The sequence below is a fragment of the Pholcus phalangioides genome, unplaced genomic scaffold, assembly GCF_987345545.1.
Source record: "Pholcus phalangioides strain wild (caught in Gottingen) unplaced genomic scaffold, Ppha-v1.0 ptg000020l_1, whole genome shotgun sequence".
Taxonomy (NCBI): Eukaryota; Metazoa; Arthropoda; class Arachnida; order Araneae; family Pholcidae; genus Pholcus; species Pholcus phalangioides.
In genome coordinates, this window is record NW_028301613.1 from 1040552 (window position 1) to 1055850 (window position 15299).

A 15299-nucleotide genomic window follows, 5' to 3' on the forward strand; every position below is an offset into this window, starting at 1 on the left:
GACGGCGACTCGTCCGTATCATTTGAAAGCTACCATCCAATTGCCACTAATGGGCCCACTAATTTTTCCCCCGGGTATTATAGGTAACAAGATATTTTTCCCCCTAACCAGATTGGGGTGACCACTGATAGATGGCGGCTTTATTTCCAACGCAACTCGTTAACGGCAGTAAATTGCGTATAGTGATATGGCTGGAGTTAGTGTGTGGGGTAGTAGGTACAGCGTAGGCCTCTCACGACGAAGGTTGCCGTGATTACAATCTTTATCACAATCTAGAATGACAATTTGTGGTTACGATTATAAGACCAACCTATTTCCTATCATGATTAACTCAAAATAGATTTCACAAACTTCTAGTCATTCTGTTTGAACTTTTTATTCGCCATTTAAAACGTCTTGGGTTTACATTTGGTTGTATACCGGGTGCCTCTAAATTCATGGGAAAAACTTCAAGAGGTGATATGTCTTCTAAACAAGCATTTTTGATCATAGAATGTGCGGTCGAATCGCAACAGTCCTTTAGTTTTGTATTTATTCGCTGAAAGAATTGTTTATCTTTAACTCTATTTTTCATTTAGATAAGACTTGAACAATTGTAACATTTCACTTCTAATACCAGCGTTCGATGATTTGTACAACATCTAGCATTCGATCCTACTACTAGATCTCGTGATTGACGTCTTCAAATGCTTTTGAGATGTGAAGAGAGGAAACAATTTTTGTTTATTTCCGTCAATACTTCTAAGGCGAACCTACTATAACGCTCTTTTCACACGCTACGGATTTGTCCGTACGGAGACATTCCATTAGTGGCAATTGGATGGTAGCTTTCGCATGATACGGACGAGTCGCCGTAATCTGCCACTACAACACACAGCTGCCGTGCCGTTTGAGAACAGTGGCCTACGTGACTAAATGCATACTTTCACGCGCTACGGACATTCAGCCGTACGGAGTTGTAGCTTTATTACTCGTACGTGCTTTTTGATTCATTACAGTGCAAAAAGCAATTCTCTCCATGTGGGATGTCTTACGTACGGCAGATATTCCGCACGTACGAATCCGTAGCGTGTGAAAGGAGCGTAAGAAATTCTGAAGTAAAGATGGTAAATGCTTGAATTTTCATGTTATGTTATCGTGTTGACCGTCCTGAGACTGGTTAATTTTACCCTACTGTTGATAGGCTGGGGTTCTCTAGATTGATACAGTGGGGTGAGGCTGCAGCTTGGTGCTGCCGTTTCGAAGCATCACTAAGCCCTGCGGTTGAAGAGGCTATAGCTGTGTAGCTTTAGCAAAAACCACACGACGGACATTAAGGGGGTTGGCACCACCCCTCGAATCTGGCTCCGCTGGCTCTCAATTCGGGAATTATCTCCGTCTCGCCCAGTCAGATCTGTACCGAGTAGGATGGCGGCATCCGATTCTCGATGTTACCTGAATACCCTTAGGGTGGGACAGGGGTGTGTTACTTGCATTATGTTACAGTGTTATTGTTGTGGTCTACCTGCTGTCTGCGGAGAGAATTTTTTTAAAATTGGAAACTGGGTCACATTAACGCCTTGAAATTGGTTCCAAAACCACAGAAAACCAACTTCAGCCGTCCACGGCTTTCGAACCAGGAACCTCACGATGAGAATCCGACACGACGGCTGATTAATGTATATATATTTTAAAATATATATATTTTTCCGCCGGGATCGAACCACCACGCCACTCGGGGACACTACATCGTAACAGATATCGGATTTCGGGTTGGAATTAAATCAACTGTTGAACTGAAAAAAACACAGTATTCAACTTCAACAAATGTAAATTTCGTCAAGTACTTGTCTACAGTGTATGAGTGTCGTATTGGTTCATTGCGACCAATCATGAGACGCTAAATTCCTCTTCTTTTGTATCACGATTACATGTTGGAATGTAAAATTTGTTTACTCACGCCCGGAGGGGGGGGGGACCATGGTTGCAAAGTCTTAGCAGTCTCACGACCACCTAGCTAACTAGGTTATATAGGAGGTCGTGGCAGTCTCCCTACGCGAGAGTCATGACCAATCACGTTGGAAAAAAAAAAACCCTCAAAATTTGCCACGAATCGTCGAGTTAACTCCTCGATTGCTTTTACGATGACGTCGCCGGACATAGTATGTATGTATTTGCGTTTCGTATCCAAAAATATCGCGACACTTCCCTGGAAATCCATAAAAATAAAGATTTACCGTCCTTTTCAACACGAAGAAAAGAAGAAAAAAAAAAAGGATTTTCTCAACACGGAGATTCGAAGAAAACCAAATAAACTGGGACTCATTTTATACTTCCGCCGGAAATATTCATTTCGTGATGGTTGATTTTGTTGTTCAAATTCATTACTTATTTATTCTCTTTAAGAATGAAAAACCGTTCAAAAATATTTCAACATGGGGAATGTCCATCTCTTCGCGGGAAGAAAGAAACATTATAGATCTATTTTTTTTTTTTTTTTAGAGCTGTGGTTGCTCCCTACGGGGGCGCCCCGTACCTCCGCCTCGCGACGTTCGTGGTTGGGGTTGAGGGCTCTTTAAACCGCCTTTGATTAGTAGTGCGATAGCGATGGTACACTTATATCAGGATTAAATCCTGATATAAATTGGTGTTTGCTTCCATCAGTTTTGCCCATCAACAGATACTGAACCGATAGAAATCGGTCTAGAGCAATAGCAATCTATAGCAAATATCAGTCGGTATTTTTCCTCTTTGAAAAAAAAATATCACCATAGCGAGTGTAACAGGCTTTTAAATCATGGTAAGGTAAATACATTAAATAGAAAAAAAATCTTAGTTCCTTTCGGTATTTTTTCTTCGACAGATTGAAACTCCAAACAGAATCGCATTTACAGAGACGCTGAAGGGGCTATAGCCAGGGGGTGGCAAGTTCATAGGGACTGAAAATTAGACTAAAATGAAAGAAGGGAGGCAACATTTGCGTAGCCCAAAGGCGGCAGAGAATCATATTCTGAATCTAGATATAAATCGGTTTGCGTTCTTTCAGCTTTGCCACCGGCAGATGCAATTCAGGTAGAAATCGCTTATTTCGATAGAGGGTTGACACATGCCAGATAGGAATCGGTATTTGTTTCAGTTTTGCCGCCGGTAGATGCACTTTAGATAGAAATCGATGTTTGTGATAGAATCGATGATTTCTATTTGTCCGTCAAATATAAATCGGTATTCGTTTCTTTCATTTTTGCCACCAACAAATGCATTCCAAGTAAAAATCGCTAATTTCTATAGAGGGTTAGCATTACACATTCTGCCGCCGGTAGATCCACTCGAGATAGAAATTGATGTTTGTTTTGCCTGCCGATAGATACCCTCGAAATAGAGATCGGTGATTGCCTCCTGTTTTGTCACCGACAGATGCACTTCAAGTAGAAATCGTTTATTTTGATCTATGGTTGATACATTCTAGATAAGAATCGGTGCTTGTTTCAGTTTTGCCGCCGCTAGATGCTGCAAATAAGATAGAAACTGATGTTTGTTTTGCCCACCGATAGATACCTTTCAAATAGAAATCGGTGTTCGATAATGTGGAAAGAAAAATGAATATGTTTGTTCCTTTCGTTTCTTACTCGCCGATAGATTGCGCTGCTTGGCGTTTGTTATTGTATTCTGAAACTTGGTTAATTGTTATTCTACAATATTTTTTTTCCTGAACTTAGCTTCCAACAGCGTTTCCCCCTGAACGTAGATCAGAACTGTGCTCGTCTTCCTTTGGTATAAGAAAGTAAATTTTTCGGAATTGAAATTCTGAAAATTAGTACGTACTTCAGAAAAAGTAATTTACAAATACATTTTAAAGAGAAACTAGAGTGTAAAGTGTCCAGCAGCTGAATTGGGTGTAAGTTCTTTAATTACTTCTTTATTAATATCATTACCTGGAGAGGATATAATTAATAGAAAGTCTCGTAAAAGAGAAGCCGGTCTCCCTCAATCAGAGCGTGTTGGTACCGAACCACGCGGAAGCTTACGGTTAAAATTAACCTAAAAAATGCCGAATTTGGTCCTAACGAAACACTTTGTTGGCATTAGTGCGAAGATAGATATAATCTGCTCATCAGCCCAGCAAATTCAACCAAGAATCCACCTTTCCTCATTGATTTTTGTCTACTTCGATTTAAATCGCCCAACTGACGATGATGATTACATCACCGACCACTGGAGTAGAAACTATTGCTATATATTATTCTACCGGATCTCAATAAAAACCCTATTACTCCGTTATGGTAAGAAAAGTTACAAAATAGACGTTTTTTTTTTCTTCTCATTTCTTACTTCGTAAATCATTTTATGTATTTTTAGCCCAATTTTTTATTTTTACACTCTTTCCTCGACCAAACTTCAATGGCGTATTCAAAATGGCGTATCTCTCGAAGATAGTAGTAGTAGTAATAATAATAATACTTCACGCACAAGGGGTTTTTCGTGTCGGGCCCGATGTTGCGGAACCGCCTTTACCAAACAAAAAAAAAAAGAGGAGAGATTATGCGCACAAGTAAGAAAGATATCTCGGCCTAGATTTCCATTCCAAAAGGCAAGTTTTCTACTCGTAAGAGGGCTGACCTTTATATTCGGGCAAGCGTTATAATATTATGTATGCGAATGGAAAACAACCGGAGAAATCGAAACATAATTCTCTTTTGGGCAACCACCAACTTTTTCTTTCGCATATAATGAGGGGCACGTTGAGAACTTGATACTTTAATATTTTATTCAAACCGCTAGCAAAAATGTCCGGCGTCGCCCGGGTTTTTCTCTCCGTATACTGGGAAGATTGAAAAAATGGCATTCCCTTGCAAAGGCATATACAAACATGTTTGAAAGGCATTGTTTGGGAGACACGGTAACCAAAGTAAACATTCCGAAAATCATTGTTCAGGCCTAAAAACCATTGTTTGCCCGGCAGTTTTTAATGCCCGTTTCGAGCGTCTGTCCAGCTCTGACGAACGTTTACGTTGTGGTGCGAAGGCTTTTATAAACCGCAATTGATTTAGATTTTAGCAGGCTTATTGGAAGTCAAGATGATGCTGCTGAACCACTGGGTCTACGCGAGCGAGTCATTCAAGATCACTAAAAACGTGGTGTATACTATTGTATCAAGACTTATGTGATTTTTTTTTTTTTGCAACATATGACTATTGCATCACTTGGCATTGAGTGGAAGGTCGGACGAGGGGAGGGGGGAACGCCGTGACGTAACATTTATCTTTCTTGACGGATGAGCGTTATGTTATATGTGTCTGGCAGTTGGCATGTTATATGATGAAGGCACCGAGAGAGACTCTACATTTTGTCTTCCTCATCATTTTTTTTTTCTCTTCCTTCGTTCAAACGAGTAGAATACAAAAAAAGAACGAGAGAGAGAGAGAGAGAAGAGCAAAAAAAAGGAGCCACAAGAAGCCGTAAACGGAGCAAGGCTCTGGCTCTATTAATAGTAACTCATCTCTCGCTCATCTTGGGAAGAGTCTTTCTTGTTTCCTCGAAGAAGAACAAGGAGAGAGTGAGAGAAAAAAAAAAAAAATCCCCAGATTTTCTTACGACGACAATCACGATGATGATGGTTGTTCGTGGTGTAGGGCTGATCGTAGCAGGCCAAAAAGTTTTACGTGGCGGCTTTAGGCCCGTGCCGTAGCCCACCCCCAAGGAAGCTAAAATTACGGAAAACCACCCACGTGTTTAAGCTAATTACAAAGAATAACACGGCATTCGTTGGAGTATGCGAGAGAACAAAAAAAAAATTGACGCACGTTGTAGATAAAGCAGAAAACACGTTAATTTTACGGATTATTTCCCTTGGAAATGAAAGGAAATTATTTAAAACTAGCTATAATATATACCCGGCGCTGCCCGGGTTTTCTTCAATGAGGTTTTTGGATCACGTGACATCTCCCTCTTTCTGTGAGGAACATACAAACCGTGTCTAAGGTAACCAATATGAGGACTTCCTGCGCGACTCATGAAAGAAACAAATCTAGATTTAAACAGAAGTAGAAATGAATGAATTAAAAGACAATGCGGAGACATTAATTTTCATGATTGAGAGGATATAAAAAAAAGTTGAAATCAATGTGTTATTGCATGGATATCTAATTCAAAAGTAGGTCCGGCTAATTACTTCATATTTAAATTTCTGGGCTTCGTATCTCTAAGCCAACTCAGTACTTCAGAAGTCGAGAATTCAATACAATTTTTAAAATTACTGATGTGGCGGAAAACCCCCACTAAATTTCCGCATTTCTACAGTAAAATCGGCAATTTTAACACTAATTTCTATGGGGGATCATCCTTTGCCTTACCCTCAAAGTGATGCTGCTGATGATGACGTCTATTCAAAAAGCTCTTATTACTGGGAGGATTGAAAAAGTGGCAAACCATTACAAAGGCATAAACTATTATACATATAGTAACAGGATTAGAGAATTGACGAACCATTGTAAAGGCATATACGCGTCTGAAACGCATTGCTAGGGAACCACGGTAACCAAAGTAAACGTTCGGAAAGTGATTGTTGAGGCCCGACAGTTTTTTTTGCCCATTTGGGGCATTTGCCCTATGACGAAATTTTAAAGTACCCTATTGTTCAAGTCGGTCCCATTTGGTATATATGCAAAATTTGGTGACGATCGATCTAAAATTGTAGATTTGTATAGGAAACACACACACACTCTGAAACATTGCACACGACAAATTTCGGTTCCATTCTCTTCAGAAATTTGGCTTATTGTTTAATTTTGTCATTTCCATTCTCTTCGGAAATATGGCACACTTCGTTTAAATTTTCGTTCCATTCTCTTCAGAAATGTGACACTTATCAAATTGTGCCTCCATTTCTCTTCAGAAAATATGAAAACAAAATTTGCGCTCACCGTCCCCTTTTGAAATATGAACACTTCATATATTTTAATTTCATTTCCTCTCGTCAGATATCCAAATTCTTGTTAAAATTTTGTTGAAAATGCTAAAATCGAGTTTCAAATCATACTCGTATACAACGGAAATTATATTCTGCAGGAAAAAACGCACCTTTCCCCCCCCCCCCCCTCTCAGAAAATCGTGTGTATTAAATTTGAAATTTTGGCCCCGTTCTTATTAGAAATATGAATTATTGATAAATTTCAGCTCTGTTTTTTTTTTTTGGTGGAGATGCTCCTCTTCTAGGAGCCGCGACGCACACTTTGTGAAACACTAAATTACTGCACAGTGGAACCTCCCTTAACAGACACTCCCCGTTAGCGGATATACGTCCCGCTAACGGACACTTTTCTTATCCCCGACCCCGTGGAATAGGGTTTTAATGTATTTCACTCCCCGATAGCGGACAGTAAAATCAGGCAAAAACCATTTTTCAAATTCTAATTTGTGAATTTTTGTTCATAAATCATCGAGAATTTATCATATTCAACGGTAATTATGTATAATTCCAAGCTCGTTTTGGTAAAAATGATAATCCGTCAAGTAATTATTTGATTAACTGGACACAACTATGGTCCAGGATGCTGATTCCGAATGGTAATGTTGGTTTTGTTTGCACGTGTTGATACGTGTGAAGACAGTCAACATTACCAGTATACCATAATGTTGTTTTTTATGAATATTTTTATCTTCTTCACACGTACTTTAATTTAATTTTTATTGCAAAATATGTTTAGAGCACGTATCACATGTACGGGTAAAATAATTAATTGGTTCACAATGAAGAGAGGGAAGGTTTTAAATTTTTCCATACTTATATCAGACTTTATTTGGGAATTATGGATAATCACTGGCAAAAGTAATAAATGAAGTGAAATTTAATCGAACTTTTTGTTTATCGAGATGGTTGATGATTATGCATAACCAATAGTGTATCACTTTCATACACAGTAACATGTAGGAACCGATTGCGACCGAACCCAAATGTCGTATAAATGCTAAAGTGGTATAAACGAGGCTCTTCCATATATTGTACCTCCCCAATAGCGGACACTCCCCGTTAGCGGACAAAAGTTTTGGTCAAATGGATGTGTATCCGTTATCGAGAGGTTCTACTGTATTGTTAAAAGTATGGATACTTTTCACTCAGTTCTTGTAGGAAATGTTATTACTTTGTAAACTTGACTGTACATTTTATTTTAAAAAGGTGTGGAAAATAAATTTTGGCTGAGCCATGATTGAAAGTCTGCAGACTTTAATTTTTCGGTTTTTTGGCTCCATTGCCATTGCTGTCGAAACCACGGAAACTTCCAGTTTCGACTCTTTCTTATCAGAATTGTTAGAAGACAATTCTTTATTTATTATTTATCATTATTATTTTGGCTGCACGTCACTGGTTTTTTTCCTTCAGAAGGCTGGTTCATCGCTTCGTTCAGTTTTGGCTCCATCATTTGAGCATTTTTGTCGCACCATGGTCATTTTCTGCACACGAGGGCATAGGCGTAAACTTATTGAAAATGTTGGGGGGGCTCCGGCTCTAATAGAACCTCGTTTATACGACGCGTCGTATAAATGCGAAAGCAGTACTGCAAAACGAACTTTTTCCGAAAATTACCCCCCCCCCACCTTTTTTTTACAGACGTTTCCGAAAAAAAATTTTGTGAAAATCTGTCGTTTTGATTCAAAATCTTATGCTTGAGAAGAAATATACTTATAATACTATCATAACATTACTGTTGCTAAAGTCTCAAGCACTTTTACGGTATTCATTTCAAGATTCAACAGAAAAAAAAGTGTTATTTAAACGTTATGTAAAACGTCCTTTACTTGACAGAGAACACCGTTACAAAATTATCGAATGTGGGGGCGACAAAAATCCCAGTTACAGCCCTGGCTATCAGCATACCGTAGCCCGTTCAATAATTATTTCAGTACCTGTCAAAAGCCATTGAACACAGGGCCACAACTAGGGAGGAGCAGGCGGGTCTCGTGCCCCGGGCGCTAGACCGGATGGGGTGCAAATTTCATTCTAAAACCTCTCCTTCAACATTACAAGGGGGGCGTCAAAATGCGCGCTTGCCCCGGGTAACCAAGCATCTAGTTGCAGCCCTGATTGAACCAGTCAATCATCTTAAATTTTATTACTTTTTCAGTAAAAAATATGCATGAGAAACTACAGTCGGTCCCGCTTAGTTTTTCCGCTTACAACGTTTCTTCATGATGGGTTTTTGAAAACCGTAAAACACTGTATTTCAGTGACACGTTTTCACCAGTTGAAAAATTATGTGATTCGATTGATAGAAAAGGTGTTTTCCAAAGACTTGGGAGTTCGAATCGAAGTGAAAACGTCGATTAATTGAAGTGTATACAGGCAGGGCCCTGGGTAAAGCAGGAATTAGGAGGCTCTTGCGACAAGAGTCAAAGATGTTAATTGGTCAGTGAATGTATGTTGTTTGTACTAATAACTAGAAATTCCTAAATAAAATACATGTAGAAATCATTTGCATGAGAATGTTTTTGCAAATGAATATGCACCGAGATAAATAGAAAAGATGCATTTAAAAACGCATTTGCGTTTTTTGCTTGGTTATTTGTTCTTTAGCACATATTTTCTCAGTTTTAGTTCATATTTAGCCATTTTTTTTAAGTGGAAAATTCGGGCTCTAATTACAGGCGAATCCCGTTTTAACGAATACCGTTACAGCGAAAATATCATTTTAACGAATGGTTTTCTAATCCCTCTAATAAGTATACATAGGAACAATGCAAACAATCTGAAATTTCTTTATAACGAAGTGTTTTCTCCGGTTTCTTGGACTTCGTTATAACAGGATATTCGACTGTATAACAATCATTTAATGTATTGTTACCAAGGTGAATGGGACAAGGGCGTAGCCAGAAATTTCGTTCGGCAGGGGGGACCAAAGTGATAGAACAATAGATTTGGTCATCTTTTTCCCTTTTTTCGGTCATTTTCTCACATTTCGGACGAGGGGACCAGACCCCCAAGTCTTCCTCTTCGCTACGCCCTTGGAATGGGATACCCCTGAGCATGAGCTACCCAAGAAAACCAATCTATTGGGGGGGGGGGGTACACGGAATTTCTTCCAGAGAATTTTTGAGTTGGTGCCAATTTTCCAAAAGCATTTAATTAACAAAAATTTATTTGATTGTTGGGGGCGTAGCCTTTGCCCTTGAGCCCCATTCTAGTTTGATCACGGTCCAAGTAAAAATATACTTTCATTCTCTCTCTCTCATTGAAACGAGCACAACTCCGGTCTATCGCCATAGGCAATTTATTCAGATCTAGTCATGCCGTAAATCTGAGTATATCCTCCCAGGATCCCCCAGATCTCATGAATCCCGAAATCCCCTGGGCGGGGTCATGAAAATGACTATATACAAAAAATATATTTAGAACAGTATATGCATCTTTATTTATTCCAGGGTTGGACAAACCCCAAGTGCCAGGTTACCATGGTGACTGGAAAATCTGTATTCGCGCCTAAAATTTTGTATATGTGATTGCTAAATCAGAATCTAGTGATGGCTCAAAATTTTCCGATTTCATAATTGTCTTCCAACATGGAAAGGAGCAGAGCCACAACTAGAGAAAGCAGGTAGGTCTGGTGCTCCGGACGCTGGACCAGAATGTGAGTCGAATTCACCCTTTAACTGCTTCTTCTACATGCAAGGGGCGCCAAAATTCCGAATTGCCCCAGATGACAAAGTATCTAGTTGCGGCCCTGGGAAGGGGGTCATCAATTCCCAGAAAGGTTGAAAAAAGATTATTTAAGATACTTTTCTCGTGAAAAAACCATGCTTGGCTCTTACAAAATTTGGCTGGTGCCTAAATTTTTTAATGATTTTTGTCAAGCCCCGTATTTATTTATTTATATTTTATGATACAGTGTATATTTCCCCCAAAATCAAATTACATGTCACTTATTTAAGATTTATTTTACTCTCATATATTGAGTCATATATCAGGTTTTAAATTAGAAAAATAATAATTTTTTTAGTTGCATAAATTTCTTATTAAAAACTCGATTCAAATATTGTCACTTTTACAAGTACGCAAGCCAAATGGAGTTTAAATTTTTCTTAAATAAATTTTAAATATGATTGAAAAAAATAAGACATATAGTAAGTTTTATTAATTTATTGATGTGTCTAACAGAAAAAAAATTATTTTATACTACGCTTTATTGATTATAAGTATTAGAGGGCTGCAAAATCTAGATTGTTTTTGAAGATTCTGAATAAATTATCATTAAAGAAAATGCTTAAAATGCAGGAATTTATCAAAAATGTGTAACTATATTTAATATTGCTTACTTTTTCTGTCAGGAAACTGTGCGGAATCACGAGGAACTTTTCCGTTTTCTTGTAATACAACATGTTTTACTAACAGAAGGTTTATACTGTACGTGCACAACCGAATGTGGTCCACACAAACCATAAATTACTGTGGAACTGTCTATCTCAACATTTGTGGGGGGTGGGGGGGGGGGTTTCAGTGGAAAAACAAGGAGTTTACTTCAAGTGGCTCCAAACACAGCTATTCTTATTTTGCAGAATCACAAACCTCGTCTAGATTTTTCTTCACCACCGTAATTTCTTTATATTCCAATTAGGATCATCTATGTCGGCGTCCTTCAGGGATGGCCATCCATTAAGCACAAAAGCTTTTAAAGCCTTGACCGGCGGCGTCAAGAAGAATGTAGTTTTCAGGATCAGAAGGGGGGTCCCCATATGGACGGATGCCTCCAGGTGACATATTCCCCACATAAGCGACACGCTATACACTCCCCGTCCTTCTAATTAGGAAATGGTGATTGTATTCAGTAAACCTGCATTGAAGCAGCCGAAACTGAACCCTATTGAAATGCTCTTTGTCAGCTGCAGAAGGTGCGGCCCCTTTATCATGAAAAAAAAAAAATACATGGAATTAAAAGTCCGCCAAAGATCCCAGGCTAGAAGCCCTTCTCCAGTATGTGGGAGTCCATGGCCGTGCTTAAAGCTCGCTGAGTGCCCCCCCCCCCGGGAAACACGCCACTAGATGCCACGGACGGGCTGTAACTAGGAGTGAAGATCATTTTATTGTCGGGAAAGGGGGGGGGGAAAGCATCGAAATGCCTCCTTGAGATCGACTGTGATGCCGCAAGATATTTAAAATTTCTAACAGTGCTGCGAACGTAAACAGGGTATGTAAAACCCCCTCTTTGCGGTCACCGGCTGGACAAATAGAAATTCGTCAGTAAAAAATAATTGATCGGGAAAGGAGGAACCCTATTAAAACATTGAGAATAATTCTTCATTTTGAAATAAACACAATTTTTTGAATAACATAAGTAAGAAATACTACATCCTTTTTAGAAAAATTCCCCAATTTAATTTGCAATGGAACATAGAAAAAATTACAGTATTTTCCGATAAATAGAGGTCGCATCCTGTAAAATGGCCGGAAAAAGTGTTTGTGGAAAAATCGCCACTTTTTTTTTAACATGTCACAGCTTCGTATAAAGGCCGAAACTCACTGTACTGACGTGACGTGATTATTCCGAGTCTAGGTGTGGAAAACGTGTCCATGCGATTTTTCTGGGGGGGGGGGGGGAGATTGAGCCAGCTCTCCGAAATTAATAAGAGGGGGGGGGGAGTCTCGATCCCATTGGCTTAAAACAAGTTACGACAGGTAATACAAGTTACGACTTAATGCACTTAACATACGACTTAATACAAGTTACGCTTACGACAGGTCCAAGCACTTCCCTGTAAAAAATCGGGGTCCTCGCGAAAGATCTGTCCAAAAGCCCGGTCCAACGGAGACAGGATCATTTTAGTCGTGGAGGGAGGGAAGAGTATGTAATTTTTTCACCCTCTCCCCACTAAAAAAACGATCGAAACGATATTTTTCGTTCTTCCACCCCCCCCCCCCAGAATTAGCACTCCCCACAAGAATTCCGCCTGTGAAAATTGCCTTCTTCCCTAGTTCCGGCCCTGGCTACCTAAGTGTTGGAGTACTGGAAACAGGGCTGGGGGGGAGGGGTCAAATGTCTAGGGTGCCGGACCAGAGGGGAGGGGGGGGGGGAACGCAAATTTCACCTTTTAACCTCTCTTCCAACATTTATTGAAATACCGTATTTAAAATTTCTATATAAGAGTGCTGCTAACGTAGATAGTTTGAGAATCCCTGATTTATAAGGAGGAAATTTCATATTCCTAGTATTAGAATGCAATGGTACCCGGCTCAGGGGGCTTTGAAATTTTCCATTCATTTCTTATTTTCTTTTTTTTTTGTGTGTTAATTTTATTTTACTATTATTTATTTGATTCCCCTCAAAGGCACCGGAACCTAGGAGTGGAGGATATTTGAGCCCAAAAAATTTTGTAAGGCGGTTGAGCCCCCCCCTGAAAAATGTTTCGGCATCGGTCCTCAAGATCTGTTATGAATGGGCATTTAGAATGTGCTTTTTTCCCCAATATTTTTCAAAAAAACATTGGGGGGGGGCCAAAAAGTTATTGGTCCTCCCGCATATACGGGACTCAAGCGTGTACAAAGGAGAGGGAGAATGCATTGCACAATGGTTTTTTTCAGCAGTAATTACTGGGAGGCTCAGTCCCCTTACAAAATTTATTGCGGGGGGGGGGGGTGTGCTCAAATGGCCTCAGCCTCTAGGTTCTGGCACCTATTATTTATAGAGTGTAATTTATTTCGGTTTCAATATCATTGCTTCCCAATTTTCAACCTCCCCCCCCACCATGCATCTTTGGGCTTATTTTCATGTCGGCGCCATGGCCGTCCTCCGGTCGCAGTGAACAAAAGAAGAGACACTCAGTTTTTGCCACAGGCAAAGAAGAAAGAGCCCCCTCAACACCTCAAAGAATCTTCCTCTCAGCCGTGCCTTCTGGCAGTAAATTGGAACCGATGGAGGGTGCAATTGGGGATTGAACGGCAGGGAAGAAATGAGATAAACGTATTGTCATGGAACAAGAAAGCCAAAGACCATCCAGATTTTTTAAAAGAACTAAAATTTTGAGCAGATTGTTTCCATTAACTAATTCATAATTAGGACAACTTTTGGTTAAAAAAAAATTTTTCATCATTGCAAAATGAATAAGCCATATTCATACGAATTTTTGGGGGGGCTGAGCCGCGTCTTCAAAAATGTTGGGGGGGCTCGGGCCCATGGGCCCTATAGAAGTTTACGCCTATGCACGAGGGCTAATTGGACCGGGACCTACAATTTACTGCCGATTCCGTACGGCAGCGTTCGACATCTTTGCCTTTTTTTAAACTTACTGAAGTAACCCTTCAGTGTGGCACCCCATCGGTGTGGGACTCCTTGCGGTAGCAAGAATTTTCAGTGATCACGCTGTCGCCGTATCTGTTGTACCTCCACGTCAGAAAAGTTTCTGACAAGGACAAGTCAGGTATCGAACTCGCGACACCTCTAAGCATTCTTCGGTACTTTATGCCTGTATCTTATTGACTTAGGCTACCACGCCCTTGGTTCCGTTCCCTTCAAAAGAATGAGATTCGATATATTTTGGTTCCATTCTTTTCAGAAGAATTGACACTTGGCAAATTTGGGATCCATTCTCTTCAGAAGAACGGCACCGGGTAAATTTGGCTCCCTTTTCTTCAGAAAAATGAAAACGAAATTTGTGCGCTGCTCTTGTAAAAAAACGACAACATGAAAAAATATATATTTTCTTTCAATTTCAAGTCCATTTTGGTCCGAATCAACAGAAAAAAAAAGTAAGAGCAATATTCAATTTTTTTCCAGTCGGATCCTTCCCCGCGAACAACAGAAAGTTGCAAAATTTTAAGTCATTGAGAATGAGAGAGAATCAAAGTCAGTGACGTCGGAAGTGTTTCGAATCTGTGGGTGCTCGTCATGAGTATTATGTTGGGAATTTGATTTCTGAGTCATTTCTGTGAGTGCTCAGAACCCTGTCACGAATTGGAGTCGGGGGTGCTCGACATCCCCGACACCAACGCCACTGCCTAGAACGGTGTCGCGGGTCACTAATGCGATCTGCAAATATGCCGCCGGTAATTTGAGAATTCTGTGGACGCTCCAGACCCACTTCACAAATTACCGTGGGTGCTCGAGCACCCACAACACTCCCGGCTCCGACGGCACTGATCAACGTTGTCTTCAATTTACAAACATATTAACTACAACTTTTCCTTGACATTTTCTTAGTACCCGTGGTGGAGGTACCGAGTCATCGAACTTCTTAAAAACGCTTTCGAAATCAATTTTCCCGCCTCGTACGGAGACAGAAACACACAAAAAAGAAAATAAACCGTTTCAACAATAGAACCAACTCAGGAAAAGAAGCCA